The sequence below is a fragment of the Tasmannia lanceolata genome, unplaced genomic scaffold (genome assembly GCF_043159265.1).
Source record: "Tasmannia lanceolata isolate RefF3 unplaced genomic scaffold, GAP_Taslan_0.1 ptg000020l, whole genome shotgun sequence".
NCBI lineage: Eukaryota > Viridiplantae > Streptophyta > Magnoliopsida > Canellales > Winteraceae > Tasmannia > Tasmannia lanceolata.
Window position 1 is genome coordinate 5,000,984 of NW_027518697.1, and position 22,781 is coordinate 5,023,764.

The 22,781-nt window shown below is 40.2% G+C and overlaps 2 long non-coding RNA genes and 1 pseudogene across 2 annotated transcripts; 2 read left to right on the forward strand and 1 right to left on the reverse strand.

Moving 5' to 3' along the window:
- The first annotated feature begins 252 nt into the window (after positions 1-252).
- On the forward strand, positions 253-1,571 carry LOC143854226 (uncharacterized). Its single transcript, XR_013237464.1, has 2 exons — positions 253-768; positions 1,087-1,571. It is a non-coding gene; the product is annotated as an uncharacterized LOC143854226 (long non-coding RNA).
- Positions 1,572-5,614: 4,043 nt separating this feature from the next.
- On the forward strand, positions 5,615-6,441 carry LOC143855102 (E3 ubiquitin-protein ligase RHA2A pseudogene; annotated as a pseudogene).
- Positions 6,442-18,794: 12,353 nt separating this feature from the next.
- LOC143854310 (uncharacterized) lies at positions 18,795-19,611 on the reverse strand. Its single transcript, XR_013237481.1, has 2 exons — positions 19,308-19,611; positions 18,795-19,247 (listed from the first exon to the last, which is right to left on the reverse strand). It is a non-coding gene; the product is annotated as an uncharacterized LOC143854310 (long non-coding RNA).
- Between the last annotated feature and the right edge of the window lie 3,170 nt (positions 19,612-22,781).

Genomic DNA, 22,781 nt, shown 5'->3' on the forward strand with positions numbered 1-22,781 from the left:
TCTCACATGTTAGATTAAGGACTACAAAAATCAATGGTTTAGCTTTTCTTGGCAAATCCCATAATGAGGCTTGATCCAAGGGCCTAGGATTATCCGATCAAGGTGTTCTCAATGATCAAGGTTTGGTTTGGAACACACACATTTGATGATCCCTGTTATCATTACAAAAAAATCTGACAATCCTTGTGCAGGACTTCTTGATCCAACAGAGATGAGATGTGGGGCCCAAGTAAGAAGCGGTCAAGGTTTGGTTTAATTTAACGTGATGCATGATTGACAGTGATGTCTCTAGATGACAGTGTTTATCTTTCTGAATTTCTGTTTCTTGCTCAATGACAACAATTAGAATTTCTCCTCTAAAATGAAGCAACTCACTGCAAAATCTTGGGTTAAATATCAATGTCCTTCAAAGGAGAAAACCAAATCCATAACTTATATGGAGCAAAGACCAAATCCAAAATCATTATGAAGGTTTATAGCTGATGGATTGCTTTCTTCTGTCTGACATTTTCGCACTTCCACATTTTTGATGTATTGATTATCAGAGTTCTCTTTTGGTTCATGGAGAGAATGTGATTCGTAAGCTTATCATATAGATGGGTCACCGCTAGAAGTAAATTATTTCACCCATTCATTATCCATCTTATATGTCCATGGAGTCAAATCTTTGATGAAAGGCATTTCTTTTTTATCCAGAGATAGAGCTGGTGGATACACTAGAGTACTTCAACATCGTTTTGGTGATGCTGCACCCATGGCTTTTATTGAGTAAGATTCTATTTACTTAAGTTGATCTTCTAGCTCTTTTAAAATAGGAATTTATCTTCTGTGGAAGCAGCATAAGTGGAAGTGGATATATGTTATATCTCATGAACAAAGTTAAAAAAGGGTAAAACTAAAGAATAGATTCATGGACTTGGATAGTTGGAGGCTGAAAAGTGAGAGGAAAACTATAGAATAGATTCATGGAAGGATCCAGAAATCAAGAGAATCCCTTTAAAAATATATTTGGACAAACAATATTTCCATGGCTCTATGGTGGTTTATATTTCCTCACATATTTTCTGCTGTTTTTGTTATGGGCAGTTCAGTGCTGTGCTCGGTTCTTCCATGCAGAACTTGGATAATTCTGAGAACCATTTACTGATTGAACTGCGTGCTTAAATTGTTCTTTCAGTTATGTCTCTAGTCCTAAAAGGATGTGCTTTTAAAACTGGTATCATCTGTGCATTGTTCTTTCGGAAGGAATTTCTTAGGAGGAGAGGAGAATCCATGATTTGCCATCTCTATTGCTGTTTGTAATTTACACTGGGGGGTTGTAAAATAGTAGTGTCATCCTCCCTCAGACATAGAAGGATGAAATTGTTGTTTTGTGTGCTTATTTATTTTCAAGATGGTTCCAGCCCAAAAGCTGTTCTGGTAATTTGCATTGTGGTTTATCTCTCAGTTGGCCTAAACGCTGTTGCAGTGTGACCATGTTCCCATCATTTACAACATGTGGTTATTTCTATGTTCAATGACTGTAATACTAACTTTTCTGCTAAAAATATTGACCTTGATTTGGCCTCAAATTCTGGTATTGTTTTCGTGGGCACTTCGAAAAGTAACTCAATTCTGTTGATCGTGATCCGAGGTACATTGATCGGAGAGGATTACAACTGCTGCATGTTACGGTCCTGAGTGGGGGCCCGCCTAGGTATGGAACTGGGTGGGACCCAGCCTCGTATGAGATAGTTTTAAAGGGGCTTGCCTAACGCATTCCATCAGCTTTGGAGCTTTTGGCATATTGGTAAGGCATCTAACACTGCAACTGATGGATTGGCCAGAACTTGACATCCTTTCTCGAAGATTTGACCATTTCGCGATGGCTAACTATGGCCCATGCTAGAAATTCATGTTCAGGAAAGTGATATGCAATGGAAAAATGCATATATATATATATATATATATATATATATATATATGCATTAATTTTACAAATGATGGAATGGGAAAATATGTCCATGAAGATGAAGCTTATGCTGTGAACTAACTGCATTTCATGAATTGATGAATGCAAAGCCATGTGGAAAGCTCTCCGTTGCTGTCTTTTCAATTTACCAGGATGCATTTGTTTATGGAGAATGATTTATCAATGACTTTTTATTTCCATGAGATGATGACTTTTTAGGGCTTTTTAATTTTGAGTTCAGTAATCAGTTTTGGACTCACAATTGGTTCTCAAAATCCGAAGGCCTTGTTTGTTATGGATTTTGAGAACCGATTATGAGTCAAAAACTGATTATTGGACTCAAAATTTAACATAATTGTGTCCAATAATCAGTTTTGGACTCACAATCGGTTCTCATAATCCAAAACAAACCTGGCCTAAGCTGTTGACCTAAATTCAATGAGGAAGACCTACTAATGTAGTGATTATCAATAAGGAGGTCCCTTCAGTCTATTATGGCGCCTTGTTGTAAGTTTGTAACACACTAATACTAGAATAATTTGCCGGGGGTAGTCCCGCATGCTGGTTTTGGTGGTGGAGTGGGGTTTGTGGGTCCCATCAGAGGCTCCAATTGAATTTTTAAGCATGCAGCGATCGATCCAACCATCAATTTTTGGGTCCCACAATGCACATGTGGTCCAGACCGTTCATCTCGTAGACCATCACAATTCGACCCTCATGGTCCCATCAGTCCGATCAAGACGTGGTCAATAGTGGTGGGCCAGACTTGTAGTCGTAATGTATCCCATCATGTCCACTTGACATGTGGGCCCAACAAATAGTTGGCATGAAAGAACGGATCCCATCATCACGTCCACTTGACATATGTGGGCCCAACAAGCAGTTGGCATGAAAGAGCCCATTTTAGCATGTTTTTTTGCTATCGAGAGAAATCACCTTTCAAGTTTCAACTCAATATTGTTTCAAAGTTTATGGGCAAAGACTTCAGAGGGGGCTAAAATTAACAAAATTCCCTCACATGATGGATTTATTGGAGGAAGATGAATTGCTAGACCATTTCAAAAATCAAAAATCAAAAATCAAAAATCAAAAAATCAAAAATCAAAAATCAAAAATCAAAATGAATTGATAGATGCGAAGTGTACATTATTATGGTGCACACATACATGCATTGATGATTTGATTTAGGGAAATGATATAGTTGTCCCCCTTTTCTTACCCAGGCCATCCCCTTGTAGTGTAAAAGGGGGTAGACGGGTAGTCATAACATAAACACACTAAAGGGGTGGTCCAGGGAAGAAAAGGGGGCGAATATATCACTTCTCTTTGATTTAATAGGGTGAACAAAATAAATTGGATTTAGTACTTTTGGAAATGAAATGAGATAGGGTTTGGTCATGCAAGGTGGCACTGAGCTCTCAATGAAAGGGATTAAACAAGTTGGAGAAAGAGGCAATTAAAATGATGGTCGGTGGATACGGAGATCTTCATAACCCATATAGAAATGAGAGAGAGAGAGAGAGAGGCGAATCTCACGCCCAAATCTCCTCTGTTGATACTCTCAATGGTTTTTTAAGCTCCATGTTTATTCCACCGCTCTCCATGTTGTTGTTACACTACAATCTTAGCATCATAAATACAATTTATTGAACTAACATGTTTATCATTATAATATGAGAACCTGATCCTCTCTGTTTATTTATCGATCTATCTTAAGAGAAATGATATCTCTACAACCATGGTTTGTTATATGCACTAAAATATATTGTCTTTTAGTAATTAATGAGCCATCAAAAGTTTATTACACTTCCCATAAAGCTCTCACAAGCCAGCTGAAAAAGAAAAAAACAAGCTAGGCCCGTGCATATAAAAAAAAACTTTGGTTGTGCCCATATCATTTCTCTATCTTAATCATTCACCATCTTTATTATGTAGAAACGTCAGATATAAGCTTTTATTATAATGATAAACTAGATTTTTATCTCTTAAAATATTATTTACTTATTTGCATATTGTTCATGGTAAGATAAGAAACTATATTATATTTATATATAAATAATGTTTAACGAAAATCTTAAATTAATGTTCAACAAAAGTGTACCAAAAAAAAACCCAAACCCTCATGTTGACATTCACACGGGAGTCGTGTAAACATATGATTTTAAGGGTAGTTTGGCTTATATTGATTTTTTTTTTCCTAATGATAAATCATTGTCTCCGAGTAGAGATGAGGGTGAAGTGGCTAAAAACCAGGAAACTAGGGTCTCCGGTGATGAGAAATGGCAAAACATCACAAATCTGTCGATCGTATTTTGAGTAGTTTTTTTTGTCCTCCCATTTTTACCCCTTTCTTAGCTCCTGGAGTTGGAGAAGCTAGTTTCGTGAATTACTTTTCTTGATTTTTAGCCATTTCACCCACGCAACCCCATCACTGATGTTGGTTAGGTACCTAATATCTGGTATTAGAGCAGGCTGAGTAGCCACCACGGCATGTGTTCACTCACAAAAGGTGCGGCATCTAGAGAGGACAAGTTTGAAACGGCTACAAAAAATTGGCAGGTATGGGCCGATATATCTATGTAGGAGAGATGATCCCATATGGCCAGTGTATGGGGACCTTGAACCCTTTCATCACACAAAAATGTCAGCCGTGAGGAGTGGATCATTAGAGCAATGGAAATCGTGCTGATTTGAGCGATAACGTGATCTGGGCCTTTCATTTTGTGGGCTCCACCTTGAGATGCCATAGCCCAAAAATCCCAGTGATTAGAAGACTAGAATGGGGGTTGCTGTCAACAATTTCAACCTTGCCCCACCTACTGATCAGACGATCAGGATCACCCGACAAGTCTTTGAGCCTATCCTCAAATGTGTCTCACCATATCAGTAGAGGTCACGTGAGTCGGCCCAATCACGAATGTGTACAGGTGAAAGCTGCGAGGTCACATTCGATAACTTCTAGATAAATTACAAACCTTTTTACACCGAATTAAGGAATCTTAGTCTCGTCACCGTATCATCTTGGATAAAATCTTATGGACCAAGAGAAAATCCCGTAATTTTTTAATCTACTGAACTGCTAACCTAACGTAATCTTTATATTATAATCTAAACAAGAGAGAGAGAGAGAGAGAGAGAGAGAGAGAGAGAGAGAGAGGTTTAATAGTTTAATGTACTATAATAAATAACCTAACGTGATTTTATATTCTAATGTGTAGGAGATAGAGACGTAATGTTACCTAAACCTAATCATATATGCTAATCTACCTAACGTAATATTATATTCTAATCTAAGAGATTTTAGATAGTAAGTGCTCGTGAAGTCCGATATTTTTAAGAAAGTACAGTGGGGTCCACCTCAAAAGATGATCTAAACCGTTCATTTGTTGGGCCAAAGTAAATAGGCTCTAGCCAGTAGATCATCTTCATAGGATGATCAGGGAGAGAGAGAGATGTTTGTAGGGGGGGGGGGGGTTTCTTACTTTCTTTGTGGGATAGAGACCTTTTGGAGTGGGGCCTAAACCCAAACAATTTGAGTAGTCTAGGTTCGTGCTGTGGACCCCATTTGTTTATGTGATTCCAAAACCCAATTAATTATCAACCCGAAAGACCGTGTGACTCACGGCAACAACCACCCTCCTCTCTCTCTCTACTCTGCGCTTTCTCTCTCTTTAAAGTCCCCGCTTTCTTCCTTCTCTTATTCCTACCACCCCTCAAGGCATCGACTAAGGGCAGAGAAAAAAAGAGGAGGAAAAAAAGAAGAAACTAAAGCAGAACAGAAGAGGGATTTTTTTGAAATGGGTCTATGTAGCGATCTAAACGACGTGTCTTCGGACTCAATCCCATTACTTGTATTGGCTTTGGTAGCCAACTGCGTATGTTATCTTCGATCCTTGTTTTTTTGCTTCCTCAAATATATGGGTTTCTCTAGATTTGACGTGGGTGAAATGGAGGAAAGGCTATTGTGCGCCGGGGGATCCGATTTGGCCGGTCTGATTATCTTAACGGAGCAGATGAACGTGAACCCGGTTTTCTGTTACAGGGAGGAGGACGGGGTTGAGTCAGATTGCGTGGTGTGCTTGTGTAGGTTAGCAGATGGGGACCAGGTGCGTAGGTTAGCATCCTGCTGCCACGTGTTCCATCGGGATTGCTTGGACGGCTGGTTATTTCATCACCATAACCTCAATTGTCCACTGTGTCGTACGCCTTTGGTCTCGGAAGAACGCGTTCTTGAAACGGATCGCCGTCTTGCTTCCGATATGGTCTCTTTTTTCTCGCCCACTCGGTGGTAATGATGATGATGATGGTCGAATGTAAACACATGAACATGAACATGGTGTCATGATATGTTGATGATGTTGATGATGATGTGTGTGATTATAATGATTTTTGTTTTATATGTTGTAAGTTTTTGGAGAGCCATAGACGGTGTGCCTGCTCTGCTAGGCTTCTTTTTTGTTGTTTTTTGAATAGTTTTTGAGGTTCTTTTATCTACCTTGCAAACAGATCTTTTTTTCTTTTTTAGGAACCAGTAAAAGAGACTTCACGTAATGGGTTCTTTTGAATTTTACTTTTCTTTTTCCCTTTTTTTCAGAGCTAGTGTAGCAGCTTTTAAGTTTAACTCTCGATCGTTTCATTTTTACGGATTTCCAGTAAAATGGCGGTGAGAGTATATGATTTATGGTTTTTACTTTTCAGAAGAAGATGAAAAATGATTACAGCTATGATTTCTTGTTGCTGAAGGTTTAATTTGGTGGAGTGATTTTTATTTAATTTTTCTAATCAATCTAATTATTATCATCCTAACCCATCACACAATTGGCCTATAAATGGAAGTGATGTATTCGCCCCCCCTCTTACCCTGGGACACCTTCTTATAGTGTATTTATCATTACTCTTTTTGTCTTTTGCACAACATTCCGATCTATAGATTAACTGCATATTATGGAAACCTCTATAGATCGGAAGGCTGGGATCAGCCTACGGAAATGATTGTTTGGGCACAACCTATTTACGTTATGGCCCATCATATGGACGGTTTGGATCATCCTATAGTACGGTCCGTACAGTACTTTTTGAAAAATAAGGGACTATAAGGATCTCTTCCAATTAAAAATACCTCAGTGTCTCATACAATGAGCAATGATAGATACAAGGGAGCCCTTGCATAAAGAGCTGCAAAAAGGGCTCTTCATTGGATCCAGTTACATTTTAAAATTGGCTGAAAAAGTAAAATCAGTTACATGATGAGGATCCAATCAAGAGCCCTTTTTTGGCTCTTTATGCAAGGGCTCCCTTGTATCTATCATTCCTCCTCATAAAATATATTGTTATCAATGCCACATCTAAGCGAAATACTTCTTGGGAGTTGAGAAGTCACACTTGAAAGTAAGTCTTCCAACTACCAATAGTGCTATCAGTGGCACCCATGATACCAGAAAATAAATGGGGGAGATATTAATAGGGGTGTCACCTCCTAACATAATATAGGAACCCACTCATTGCCTTTAGGTTGTATTTGAATTGCCTGAATCAGGAATTAGAATCCTATTCTCATTCCTATTCTTATTTATGGCATGAGCTGAAGACAACCATGCATCCCCTGCGTCCATCTTCCCGAAGGCACCCTTCTCTTTCAAGAAGCTTAAGTTTGGACCTACGGGCCAAGGGACAGTCTGATGTGGACAATTTCTATGTGACCTAGGGCTCCCAAGAGATAACAGATGCTCGCAAAAGGTTTATCTTTCCCTTCTTTCTAGAGGATTTGACTTGGATGTCGGGGTTGGTTTGCTCAGGCACCCTGTTCAATGTACAGCTAGGGAAGTGAAACGAGCAAGTTCTTCTCCCAATTATGCCCGGCGCATGGAACATACTTCAGCATTTTCCTCTAATTCTGTCCTGCCATCATTTTCACCTCATGATTTCGTTCATTTTTTGAACCAAATGAATTTCATTCGGAGCGGGTTGGAATAAGAATGCCACCTCTTGGGACGGGAAACATATTCTAGCATTTTCCTCCAATAATTCTGCCCAGTGTCATTTTCACTCACTGATTCCATTCTTTTTTTTGAACCAAGCAACAGAATCAAGAAGAATAAATGAGAGAGAGAGAGAGAAAGAGAGGAAGAGGGGGGATTTATTGTCTGATGGAGATGCTCAACAATGAAATAAATGAAGTGCCATCTTATTACTTTACAAGGCAAATTAACTGATTAAATGGCCGGCAGAAGTTTGGTCCTGTTTGCTTTGGATTATGAGAATCGATTGTGATTCCAAACCAACAATCAGTTCTGGAATCACACGGCCTTACAAATTACAAGTCAAATTTGTAAATGCGTTTTAAACAATTAACTGAAGCATCTTTGGTGGGTAGCCATAAATGGTACATAAGAGAATATCAAAGACAAGTAATTAATAAGTAGTCAAGATGAAGTTCTCTAATTTACATTTCTCCCTGGCAATTCTAAAGTTGTGAAGGCAAGTCAATAAGTAAAAGCATACGTGCACTTAAACCACTCTATTAAGTCATAGGATATTTGGATCTGTCCTTAAATGAGAAAGGCTTTGTAAGAACGGCATCGTTCTAAAATAGACAAGCCATTGTACGTGGGGCTCAAGCAACAGAATAGGATTGCCAACCTTTTATTTTCCCTTAGGCCATGTTTGGATACCCACAAGATTTAGATTTGGATTTCTCACATTTGCAGTTGAGATTTGGAACTGGATTAGATCCTTAGATTTCCAAATCAGTTACAACAGTGGAAAAAAATAAATAAATCCGATTTTCAAATCTGTTCTGTAAGACATTATTTGGAAATCAATATTTGTCGCAATTACCTTCATCCTCGGTGCTCCTCAACCTTGCTGGTGCAGCAGCCAAACACACGAGGTATCCAAACGTGGCCTTATTATTTTTTATTTTTTTGCATTTGACTAATATAGGGGTGGTAATAATTTATGGCTTAGATTAATCCAAAGCAGCTTTCTAGAGGCCTATCTAGTTAGCAGTTCACCTCTGAATCCCATTTAGCTAATTCTAATCTAATTTACACCCATTAATTTCCAGCAGAGCTCAATTTGCATGTGGGGTGATGTGAATTTCCATTTTCCATGTTCAAATGAAGGAAAATGCTAAGAAGGCTGGAACCCCATAGCCTAGCTAGCCCCATATGGTAGGTTTTTTGTGGGGCACCATTTGTACAGTTTGGACTCACCAAATGTCGTTATGGGCTAACCAAAAGTTTGGACGATTCTATGGGCATGTTTGTGATGCAGCCGCATCTTTTGGAATTAGAAGTTTGAAAGAATAGGAAATTCGGCTTCATCTTTTTTATTAATTAGTAGTTTCCTAGCTTATTTTGCAACCAAGAAAATAGTATTTAGAAAGTGTATTTTAAGAGTCTAAAATGATTAATAATTTCCTATATTTTAAGGGATTTTCTAGGGACCATCGCAGAAGGCATTTCGCGGATGGGTTGTTGCATGTGAGAGCAGCCACAGAGGATTAGATTTTGTCTTATTCATTTAATACATGAGGTGGGTGCTCTCACATGTAACAGCCCATGCGCGAAAGGCCTTTTATGATGGTCCCTAACAAATCCTATATTTTAGTAGTTGGTATTGTTGGGGTTCCACACAAAAGCAAATAGTCCCACATCTGATAAGTGAAATGGATGGGGATGGGTTATAAGGGAATGGGCACCCTCCCTCTAATGGCTAGCTTTTAGGGCCTTAGGGGTGAGTCTCTACCCAGTTAAATTCCCAAATCGGTTACTATATCTTTATTCTTTTGGATAATATTATGCTTTCTCTTTTCTTTTGTGTTATGGGGTTTGTAGAAACTGTAAAATCAAAGTGTGAATGTATTTGGGTTCTGGATTTTGCAATTTCTTCTTCAGCTCCACTACATTGACAATCATGAAAAAAGATTTCATGGAATCCTGATTTACCTACTGTGAGAAGAGATGGGCAAAGAGGCAGGAGGGAAAAAACAGCACGAGATGGGATGATCATTAGGACTATTGATCTGGTGTGGGCCATACTTAAAGAACTATAGCAACAGAAGTCCTTGACGTTTGATCATTACCCTGTGAGTTCACAGCTAATGAAAAATGTCGACAGAATGAGAAAGGGAAATGATATATCCGCCCCTTTTGATCACCAAGAATACCCCCTGTCAGTGTTTGGGGCAATCAGGGCATTGAATTCTTCTGACATAAGTGCAACAGCCCCTCTTTAGTCATTGACATACTGACAGGGGGTGTTCCTGGTGATCGAAAGGGGCGGATATATCACTTCCCAATGAGAAATGGTCAACAATCGGACAAAAAAGCTTGAATTGGTCTGTTATAATTTCGTTCGATTTCTGCAATTTTATGGCTACAGGGATGATTTCTTGTTGCGAAAGTTTTGCTTTGGCGGGAAAAGTGGCAATTTGAATTGGATAGTTTGTATTCAATTTTTGCAATCTTTTCCAATTATTGCATTGGAAACTTAATTTTGCAATGATTTTATAAATGCTTTGAGACTTCTACACTTGTTTTGATAAAAAAAAGTCTCAAAAACATATGTAAAATTAAGTTTTCAATGCACATTAACGACTGCCCGCTTGTTAGCGAAACCCATTAAAAATACTTTCCTTTCTCGTACCTTTCACTGTTATCATCGCCAAATTTGATTACTTGGGAGTTGAGAAGTCACACTTGAAAGTACTAAAAATTGAACTCTTCCAACTACCAATAGTGCAATCAGTGGCACCTATGATACCGGGAAATAAATGGGGAAGGCATTAATAGGGGTCTCAAGGGCCCCACCTCCTAACACCTTATGGCACGTGCTGATCATGACAACCACTCACCATCTGTGCGCGCGTTCGTGAAGGCATCCCTCTCTTTCAAGAACCTCGTGTTAGGACCTACGGGCCAAGGAATAACCTCAGGTGGACAACTTCTATGGGGCGTAGTATTGAGAAAACTGTCGGGCAAATCCGATCCGATTGTACACAAATAAAATGGAAAAGTAAAACAAGAAGTAAACCATAAGATGAACACTTAGATTTACATGGTTCAGCCAAGATGCCTACGTCCACGTGCAAGAACAGGATCTTTCGCTATGAGAAAACCAAACACAAGGATTACAATGTATTAGCCCCAAACCCACGAGCCCATAACCCTTTCCTTGCTTCTCAATCAAAACTGCGCAGAGGAGAACCCCTAGAAAAATTCCACGAGAAAACCCGAGAAGACAACTTGTGGTTTTGCTTCATTAATAAAGATTAACCATTTCAAACCCCCCTCCCCTCGAGAAGAAAACCTCCTCTCTCTCTCTCTCTCTCTCTCTCTCTCCCCCTTTTCAAATCTCTCTGTCACGCTAACCCTCTATCCCCCTCTCACATGTAGAAGATGATTGGGGCTACTCATATGGCGTGGGCCGTACTTAAAGAACTATAGCAATAGAAAGTCCTACACCCTTTGGCCCTGTTCGTTTTAGATAGTGACAACCGATTGTGAGCGCCAGAAACACTTTTCTGTTTGTAATTGTCACATGGTGAGGTATGAGCTAATGTAGAGTCACCTGTTTTTACGCTAGCTAAGCAAGTACTACAAAATTGAAGATTAAAAGTATTAGAAGACAGTTAAGGTATGTAATATTGTACTGTAGAAAATGATACGAACCCAAATCGGTTCACAACGTGATTGATCCTCTTAGAGAGATGCCAATGATCTTGATCCACTCCGAACAAAGGGTCGGTCCTCCTTGTGCAAAAACACAATTTCTGAGATAAAAATTCTTCATTAATTTCTAAAGCCTGCTTACACTTTATTTATGAATATAAAAAACCCACTCGTCCACTTCCTCTAAAACTCCTACCCAAGCCATTAATATTGATAACCCTTACCTCTAAGACTCCATTCCATAGCAACGACTAGAGAATAGAGATACAATTTCACGACATATAAAAATACAATCTAGTTTATCATGCCTTAAGTGGGACCCATCTAGACACGTAACATAATCTATCTTACATAAGCGAAAAAGGCCATTATTACATAATTAAAGACAACCACAAAGCCCTAACATTACATATATACTGCTACAAAACTTGTTAATGCACGCCCAAGATTGGTGAAAGAGGCCATGTCCACGTTTATGTAACAAAACAACCTATAGCCGTTCAACTAAAGTGCACCATAGGTGTTCAGTAGTAAGGCCGAGGGTAACGACATGGGGCATAGGATCAACCGATCAAGCTATCCCTGATGATCTTAATCATATTATTGTACAAGACTCAAATGGAGTTCTTTATGTAAATCTGTTTTTTGTTTTATTTAATTCTGGTTGGGGTCTGCCAAACCCCGAATTACCGATCGGAAAAAAAAAGGGTCGTGGTGGAGTGGGAGCATAAAGATCATAGCACGGGGGTGGCGAAGGACAGGGTCGTGGTGGAGGAGGATCATACGGATCATAGCAAGGGGGTGGCAGTGGTGGAGGGGGAGCATATGGATCATAGCGAGGGGGTAGCGGAGGACAAGGTCGTCATGGAGGGGGAGCATAGTAATTGTTGCAAGGAGTTGGCCCAGGACAGGGTCGCGGATAATGATAATTACGAAGGGATGGTGCATAGTTAGGCATGGGCTGTGGCGATGGGGGGTACTTTGCTAAAACAACCGACAATTGGATCTCCGTCTTCTGTCATATTAGCAATGTTTTGAAGGGGAGATATGAAATGTTTGGGATTTGAATGTGTGAGATCCTAGTTGTTAATTTATAGAGGTTGGGAGAGAAGGTTATGGAATGGGAAGACTTGTAGTTGAAGAGAGGCCGTTTTGAAACTTGCTTTCATTTCTCTTTTTACATGTGTTACACGTTCCTACATCAATATCACATAAGTCCAAGGTAGCTAGCCAAAAGATAAATTTCAATAAATCTGATATGTTCTGTTAAGAGAGCACCGACTCTCTCTCTCTCTCTTTCTAGATTTCTCTCTAGATTTCTAGAATCATCTCTCTAGAATTCTCTTCTTCTTCTTTTTAGACAATCATCTTTCTAGAGATTTCTCCACTCCTTTTTCCTTTCTTTTAAAACATTGTTCTAAATGTTTCTTTTTAGAAATATCTAATACTAGAAGAGTGTAGCCACCATTCTAGAATAATGGGGAAGCATTTCTAGCAAGTATAAAAAGGAGGCATCCCCTTCCATTTGGGTATGTAGAGTTCAAAGCTTCTCCTTAGAGTGTGCAAAGGAGTAATTGGATGTATGTGATGAGAGCAAAGTGATTGTGGGTGAGAAACTCTTGAGTGCATTGAGTGTATACAAGTTGTGTACTTTTGAGCTTTTATATTGAATAAAAGTTGTTCTTCCACCGCTCAAATTTCAACAAGTGGTATCAGAGCAAGCGATCAGGGATCGTTCTATCCGGAAGTTCTGCAACTATACAGTCAGGGATTGTGAAGCTTATTGGTCTGGGACCAGGCTTACTTGGTAGAGTGCAGGGCATCACCAAGTCACGATGGCAGATATTTCTGGTTCGGCTAGCGGCGTGGAGAAGTTCAATGACAACAACTACAACAATTGGAGTGTTTGCGTACAATTTTACTTGCTCGGACAGGACCTGTGGGATATTGTTGGAGGCGAAAACACCACACCACCCACTAATGCTGACGAGTTGAAGAAATGAAAGATTAAGGCTGGTAAGGCTATGTACGTCCTTGCAGTAACTATTCAAGATGAATTACTGCAACACATTAAAAGCGCGAAAATGCCAAAGGAGGCGTGGGACACACCAACGGCTCTTTTTGCACGAACGAATGATGCTAAGCTCCAGTTGCTGGAGAACGAGCTCCTATCATCTTCACAAAAGGATATGACAGTGAGTAAATATTTCACAAAAATTAAATCTATTTGTGAATAACTTTCAAAATTAGATCCTACAAATGCCATCTCCGAAGGACGAATGAGGAGAATAATTATTCACGGGTTGAGGCCAGAATATAACGGGCTTATTACGGCGACCGTGGATGGGCCAAAGAGCCAACTCTTATAGAGTTGGAAAATATACTAGCCAATCAGGAGGCCTTAGACAAACAAATGTCTACAGCCTCAGTAAATGATGGCAAGGCGCTGTTCAGCAAGAGAAAATGATTCAATGACAAAAATGCTGTGAGATCAAAAACTGGCGGTGATCGAAAATATCAAGAAGGATGGAAAAAGAGACCAAAAGGAAAGGGCACGCAGCAAGGGGGAGCTCGACAAAGACGAGACACTGAAGATAAGAAATATCGTCGCCAAAATTACCAGTGTTACAACTGCAGAAAAAGAGGACACTTTGCACGGGATTGCTGGTCCAAGCGAGTGGAGGGTAATGCAGCAACCTCCACCCAAAATGAGAATGACAGTGAAAATGAGTGGGATTTTCAAGCATCACTTGCCGTTGAAGACCCCACGGAGCTTGCGGCCTCATGCGTCATAGAACCAGAGAAGGAGTCTGCACTTGTTAAGGTGAGTGATAAATTAATTAATTATGATGATGATTGGATTGTAGATTCTGGATGCTCCAATCATATGACTGGAGATATGGAGAAGTTGACTGATATGGCGGAATATAAGAAAGGACGAGTGGTCGTCATGGCAAATAACTCTAGATTGCCTATCACTCACGTCGGCAAGCTCACAGCATCTGGAAATTATGTGGTTTTCGATGAAGCGTCTTCGTGGTGGTCATCACAAGAGGTGTTGCTGCCGAATATGAAAGAAATTGAAGAAAAGCTACAAGAAAGAATCGAAGATCAATCAAAGCTTGGTGAGGTTCCAGAAGTTGAACCCCAAGAAGAACATGAAGAGGCTGGATCCAAGACTCTTGAAAAAGCAAAGAGTCCTTGGCGAACAGGAGCATTGCAAAAGACACCTGAAGATGAAAGACCAAGACAACTTGAAGAGTTCGAGGAGAAAATAGATCCTCAACCAATTCCGAGAAAATCCTCGAGACAAACAAAACCAAATCCCAAATATGTGAATGCTGCACTCACAGAAGAAGAGATAATTAAGGAGCCAGCCTCATATGAGGAAGCAGCACAGATGCCAGAATGGAGAAAGGCTATGGATGAAGAGATTCAAGCTTTGTGGCAGAATGAGACTTGGGAATTGGTACCGAGGTCTGGAAATATACACCCTATATCCTGCAAATGGGTGTACAAAGTGAAGACTCGACTTGATGGGTTGGTAGAAAGATATAAGGCTCGACTTGTGGCTCGGGGATTCTTACAAAAATATCGTATAGACTATGATGAGACTTTCAGCCCAGTGGCGAAGATTACAACAGTACGTGTCTTAATAGCACTCGCTGCAAGTAAGTCTTGGAAGCTCTGGCAAATGGATGTGAAGAACGCGTTTCTGCATGGCAAGCTAGATCATGCCATATACATGGAGCAGCCCCAAGGTTTTCAGTGCAAGAAATATCCAAGCTACATATGCAAGCTGAAGAAAGCGTTATATGGATTGAAGCAGGCACCAAGAGCCTGGTATGGTAAAATTGGAGAGTTCCTAATACAAACTGGTTATTCTCTAGCACCTCAGATTCTAGCTTGTTCGTGAAAGCCGGAGGGGGAAAGCACATCAACTACCGTACAAGGAATCAAACTACAGAAGCTGAGTATAGAGCAGCAGCGATGGCAGCTCAAGAAAGCACGTGGCTAATGCAGCTGATGAAAGACCTACATCAACCAATTGACTACTCGGTGGAGATCTATTGCGACAATCAATCACATAAGGTTGGCAAAGAACCCAGTCTTTCACGCAAGGACTAAGCACGTGGAAGTACACTATCACTTTATTCGAGAGAAGGTGCTACAAGGACAAATTGAAATGAAGCACATTAAGACAGGATGCCAAGTTGCAGACATATTTATTAAAAGACTTAAGTGGCACAAAGTTTGAGGAGCTCAGAAGACAACTCGGCATGGTCACTAGATCAGAAATAAGGGAGAGTAGCCGATAAAGAGAGAGTTGTCGTTGAGGGGGAGTGTTAAGAGAGCACCGACTCTCTCTCTCTTTCTAGATTTCTCTCTAGATTTCTAGAATCCTCTCTCTAGAATTCTCTTCTTTTTTTTAGACAATCATCTTTCTAGAGATTTCTCCTCTCTCCTTTTTCCTTTCTTTTAAAACATTGTTCTGGATGTTTCTTTCTAGAAATATCTAATACTAGAAGAGTGTAGACACAATTCTAGAATAATGGGGAAGCATTTCTAGCAAGTATAAAAAGGAGGCATCCCCTTCCATTTGGGTATGTAGAGTTCAAAGCTTCTCCTTAGAGTGTGCAAAGGAGTAATTGAGTGTGTGTGATGAGAGCAAAGTGATTGTGGGTGAGAAACTCTTGAGTGCATTGAGTGTATACAAGTTGTGTACTTTTGAGCTTTTATATTGAATAAAAGTTGTTCTTCCACCGCTCAAATTTCAACATGTTCTTCTCTAAAAAATCTCACTACTGGATTAAAGAGAACCATGTGTCATGGTAATGGAAAGAGAACCATGTGTTATGGTAATGCCCACGGAGGCCTGGTCGTAATGAATGGGGGAGCAAACCTAGGAAAGACTTACGGAATGAGCAGCAATTAAAGGCGCGGGCCCTTGTATAACTGATCGGATAGATAAGTGAATATTCTTGCATTCGAATCCCCCTTCTAATGAGTACCTTTAGATAGATTTTGTATCATTGAGTCTGTTTTGGTTTTTGTATGAATGAAGAGTTTATAATTAAACGGATGGCTCTGTAAACTTATATCTTTTCTTTCTTTCTATTCTTATCTCCAACAATCTTACGAAAAAGGGAAAATGGATGATCTTATAGGTGGGGAAACTTTGAGCTACCCATTGCAAAGATTATTTAATTCATGGCGTAACTTTGTGCTACCCAGTGAAAGATTGATGAATCAACTGATCTGTTCATCCTAAGGCCCTGTTCGTTTTGGATTTTGATAATTGATTGTGAGTCCAAAACATGGAATAAAAATTGTGTTTAATTTTGAGTCTAATAATCAGTTTACGATTCAATTCTCAAATCCAAAACCAATATGGCCTAAACAGTTGTGCCATGGAGATAAGGGGCCACAGGTAGCACATCCTTATGCTTTATTGAAGAAAAATGTGTAGGGGATGATGAATCTTTGGTGGAGATGTGAAAGAAATAGTTTCTCAAGGCGTGTTACTATGTCGCTTTCCGACTATATTCGCCATAATATTTGCCCCACCAGTTGAAGATTAAATGTGAATTGGGTATCCGCGAATTTGCCTCTAGGATACACTAAAGCCTATTAGATAAAATCTAGCCTCTAGGATACACGAAAGCCTATTATATAAAATCTATAGATGTCTATTGACATCATGCACAGACATACCTGAAACACCATCGGATTTGAAGTGTGTGAGATACCAGTTTCTGATTCTAGAGAAAATCACTGATAACTAGAGTGGAAACAACAGAATGGAATAAAAAGAGAGTTGAGAAAAGATTGAAAACAATAAAAATGGAAAGGGAGTTTAGAAAACTCTAGAGAAAGCGAAAGAGGCTCAGGAAATCTCAAAGTATGCTAACCACAATGGAATCTCAGATTCTGTCACAAATGGTATATTTCTAATAGTGTATTTGTAGACCTTTCGGTGTCCTTTCAAGTGGAAATGCACCCTTTACTAGCACCTGATCAATGTGGGCTGCTAATCTGACTATTCGATTGTTGAGATCGCTCGGCCCATGTGGTGACTATTGGCTGGTGTAAAACCCCGGTCCTCTTAACAGTTATTTAACAGTTGGATCACAACCGATCGCCAACTTGTGGCCCAGATCACTTCCGGTCATGCAATAGCCGTTACAGACGATCCTATGGTCCAGATCATAGTCGATCGATTCTAATCGTTGGATCATATCCGAGCGAGATCCTGTGGTGTAGATCGCAGCAGCTGGGGATCGATCTCATACGATCACCACCCGATCACTCCAACCGATCAAGATTGTCACGAGTCAAGATGAACTACTCAGATCTGTCGTGTAGATCGCGAGCGCTTGGGATTGAATTTAAATCACTACCCTACAGCCCACGCCCCACCCGCGTCCTATTGGTCCACTAATTGGAAAAGTTGTATGAATTTTAAAACAAATAGAAAAAGTGAAGGGATACTTATTAATCCCTTAAACACTCTTTTCATTTTCCAATCGTGCGACTAAGCTTTTAGCCCCACAAGCGTTAAACCCCTCTATCAAAAAGCACACATTTTCAAAAGGAAACCACATCTAAATTGGGATTCCATGCTGAAATAAGACTGGATGACTTGGTCATTTTCACTTGATTTTTTTTTTTTCATTTGTGAGGATATGTGCTCTCCTTTTTGTGTTCTTGCGCACTCGTGTCACGATAGAGAGAGCATGGCCGTTTTCTCCAAATGGAGTTCCCGTTCGGCTAGCAACCCTCTTTTCAAAATAAAACCTTTTTATTTAAAAAAAAGGCAATGATATTTTCACCCCTACATTACACATGAGCCCCCTTGTATCGTGATTTGACGTCAAAAAGTGTTAAGTTGCCTACTTTTCATGTCAAATCACGTCATAAGAGGAGCGTGTGCGAAATGCAGGAAGTGAAATATCGCCTCTCTTTAAAAAATCATTTTACTTTGAAAATCTCCATCATGCTCTAGACAAAGGCAAAAAATAATAATTGAGACATAACACAAACGCTTTTCGGTTTATATTTGTTACACGGTGAGGTGTGACTTTAATGTAGAGTCCCCTGTTTTTGGCTAACTAAACAAATATTAAAAATTGAAGAGAAAATGTATTAGAAGGTGAAGGTTAATAGTATACCGTAGAATCTTATCTTATATAAAGCAAAATGGGCTATCATATAAAGAAAACCACAAAGCTCTATCATTACATACTACAACATAGCTAACTAGTAAATGGAAACTCTCTCCATACATATGTTCTCCATCCACACCCAATAATATTCTCTGTTTACATCAAACAATACAGGATAGCTCTCTCTCTCTCTCTCTCTCTCTCACACATGTATATAATGACTCCCTGTAAAACTGGAATTGCTAGAGTGCACGATGGGTGTTCATTAGTAGGGTGGTGGAGGATAAGACCATGGGCCGCCATGGGGTCGTGGTGGAGGGGGAGCATAAGGATCAAAGAGAGGGGGCGGCGGAGGACCAGGCGGTCCAGGAGCGAAGGGATCCGGTCCGGGAGGAGGAGGATCCGGAGGCCCTGGTGGTGGTGTGTAGGGACCTGGTGGTGGTGGTGCGTAGGGACCTGGTGGTGTGTAGGGACCTGGTGGTGGTGGTGCGTAGGGACCTGGTGGTGCGTAGGGACCTGGTGGTGGTGCATAGGGACCTGGAGGCCCCGGTGGTGGAAAAGCTCCGGGTGGTGGCGGTTGAAAACCACCGGGAGGGGGTGGATGTCTATGGTGGGTCATATTAGCAATGTTTTGAAGATGAGATAAGGAATGCTTGGGATTGAATGTGTAAGATATTGTTTATACAGGCTGGGAGAGAAGGTTGTAGAATAGGAAGACTCGTAGCTGAAGACTGGCCGTTTTGAAACGTGCTCTCATTTCTTTGCCATTTACACTTTTTCTTGTCATGCTTGTACGTTTCTAACGTGTGAGCAAAGATTCTCAAATATGATATTTTCTTGGAAAATGATATGGAGACCGAGAGTACGACGGATAAGAGAGCCCAACAATGAGTAGGGGTGCAAACGAGCCGAACTTTGGGGTGTTCGTGCTCGGCTCGCTTAGTTTGAGGGTCGGCTCGTGTTCGTGACGAGCTTTATTCTATGGGCTCGTGTTCGGTTCGCCAAAATTCAACAAAGCTCGAGCTCGGCTCGTTTAGTATACGAACGAGCCCGAGTTGAGCTTTTAATGAGCCGAACCAAGCCAGACTCGAGCTTGGTTGGATACGGGTTCAGCTCGTTTAGTAAACACACATCAAATAAATACCATTAATTATATATGAGGAAAGTGTTGGTGAGCTTAAGCTCGCCAAACTTATGGTGCGCTTAAGCGCCCAATCACATGGGGGCCCGCCTTGTTAGGATGATCCAAAGCATTCATTTGAAAGGCCCTTATATAGATGGGGTGTGTACCGAAAATCAGATCCATAGGATCTCCTAACCCATCCATTTGTGGTGGTCAAAATGGACAGACAATGTTTGTCCACAAATCTGCCCATTTTTTACCTCCACAAATGAGGGGTGAGGATGATCCTATCGAGCTGATTTTTGGTACACAGGCCTTGCAAATGAATGGTTTGGATCAGCACAGAAAATGTGGGACCCATGTGATTGGGAGCTTAAGCGCACCATAAGTTTGGTGAGCTTAAGCTCACCAACACTTTCCTCATTATATATATATATATATATATATATATATATATATATATATAACGAAGAACATAATCCGAGCTTTAAAGCTCGGCTCGTTTAGTAAACGAACGTGCAAAAAATTACTCTAACAGAACAAAGAAAGCAAAGAAACAAATCTGAAAAATCGTCAAGGGGGAAGGGAATAGAAATTTCTAAACCACCCCCCAAAATGTGAACCACCTCTCCATTCAACGATCCAAAAATCTCACCTGTTGATTAAAGAGAATTATCTTATCCTCGTTAGGTGCAAAAGGGGCCCAATGCGTGCCGAACATCTTGGCCACCCCTCAATGAACATCTGAGTCCACTCCTGTTAACCTTGAGTAAGTTCGTGGTCCTATGGTAAATAGGCCGTGCCCAGAAAATCAATTCCATAGAGGTTGATCCTAACTGTCGGATCTGAAAAGGGACGGCTCAATATAAAAGGGTCTAAAGACCTCTACAGATTGGAGGGTTAAGATTATCACATGGAGATGATTTTTGGGGCGCAACCTATTTAGGTTGGGGCCCGACAAATGAATGGTTTCAATCTTCAGACAAGCTCAGCCTGTGTATGATTTTTAAATAAACACACAGCTATGGGTGGACACCATAAAGTTACGACATATGTGCCAAGAATAGACCAGCATGTTTTCTTATCCACTCGCCTAATTTATCTAGTCTCCTCATTTAGCCAACTTACCCAATCTACCTCCAAGATGATCCAGCGGTGAGATCTTAACCAAATCCAACCGTTGGATCCCACATATTCTAACATGCCCCCTCAAACGTATGTGGATTGAAAATCGATATATGTTTGATTACAAAAAAATTGCCAAATATGGAAAATAGAATTCCCAAATTACAAATTTAATCAAAATCCACCAATTTGATGCACACTTCGAAAGTTGATGGTGAAGACTGATGTTGCTGCCGATGATCACCAACGATGGTTGCCGAAGAAGACGCCGCTTGTTGATGTGTTGCAAAGAGGGTTTAAAAAAAAAAAAATGGATCAATAGATCACAACCTCAATGGGCTAGACAAGACTCAAGCCTCGATGGACAAGGAAAATTGGGTCACTATGGACAGATGCTGAAATGGGCAAGAATGGGCCTCGATGGGCATGACAACATGGGTTGGTTTTAGAATACCAATATTCATGGGAATTTTAAATTGCTCTCTCATGCACGAACCTCGAGGAGAGAGGCCCTTCAACTGAGTAGAGCTCCTATTTCAGGCACGCACCTCGAAGAGGTACCTCAACTGAAATGGATCAAGGAATTAAAGAGAAAAAATAAAATAAAAGTATAGAGATGGGCGACGAATAATAGCGGAAAAGCTAACGACACATAAACAAAAGCCAATGACTTTACGGATTTAAATGATGCATGAATAGGAGGGTGCAAATATCAAAATTTAGGAGATAGATTGAAGAGATGGGGTGCATTGAATACAGAGAAAAAGTTAGTCGCGTCTACACCATAGGCTTCTGTGTTCCGTGGGCATCCCTCATCTTCTCTTCATGATGTTGTCAAGGCTTGATATTTGGACAAAACATTGAGGACTTCATTCTCTTTCCATGAGGCCGATCAAATGAACCTAAGGGGAGATGGATGTGAGTGCAGTGAAGGCATGGATGAAAACCCATTGATGGAACATGGGAAAGTAGAGATGAAAATGAGGCAAACACAAAGGAAGCGAATTCTAAGAGTTGGGATTTAGATTTGCAAGGGCTATTTTTGCAGCGGAAAAATTGGAGAGCTATGTTGTCCTGGAGGACGACCGAGTTAGCCGTTTGCCGGAAAACGGAATTGCGAAAGCTGTGGTCAAGGACGGGTCGGATCGTCCCGCTCTGATACCATGATAAACTTCAGAAATTTCACTAATTCTTGGATGCAATTACAGTAATCAAATGGTGCTTATATAAAGCACTTACATGATAAGCATAGAAGGGAAATCAAGATAATTATGGAAGGGAAGGAATCCTAATCAAATCTACCTAATTAAATCTACTTTCCTAATCTTTCTTGCTTGCCTCTTCTTATCCAGTCGCCTAATTTATCTAGTCTCCTCATTTAGCCAACTTACCTCCAAGATGATCCAACGGTGAGATCTTAACCCAATCCAACCGTTGGATCCCACATATTCTAACACAGCAACTAACCTTTGGGGTTTTGTGTATAGTTTCCTGGGCTGTTGTGGGGTTTGATCTTTAATTTATCATATTTTTGTAGTGTGCTCTATAGATTTACTAAGTTGTGAAGTTTATTCAATGACCTCTCCCTAAACAATCTATGAGGTGTTAAACTTGTGTTTTTGGACACTATAAAAGGGACTCCGGCCCGTAAGTACATAACATATTGGTAGTGCAAACCCCATATTGAGGTCAAATTAAGTTTGGCTTGGTTGAATCCTAACGATTGATTTTTCAAAATCTGT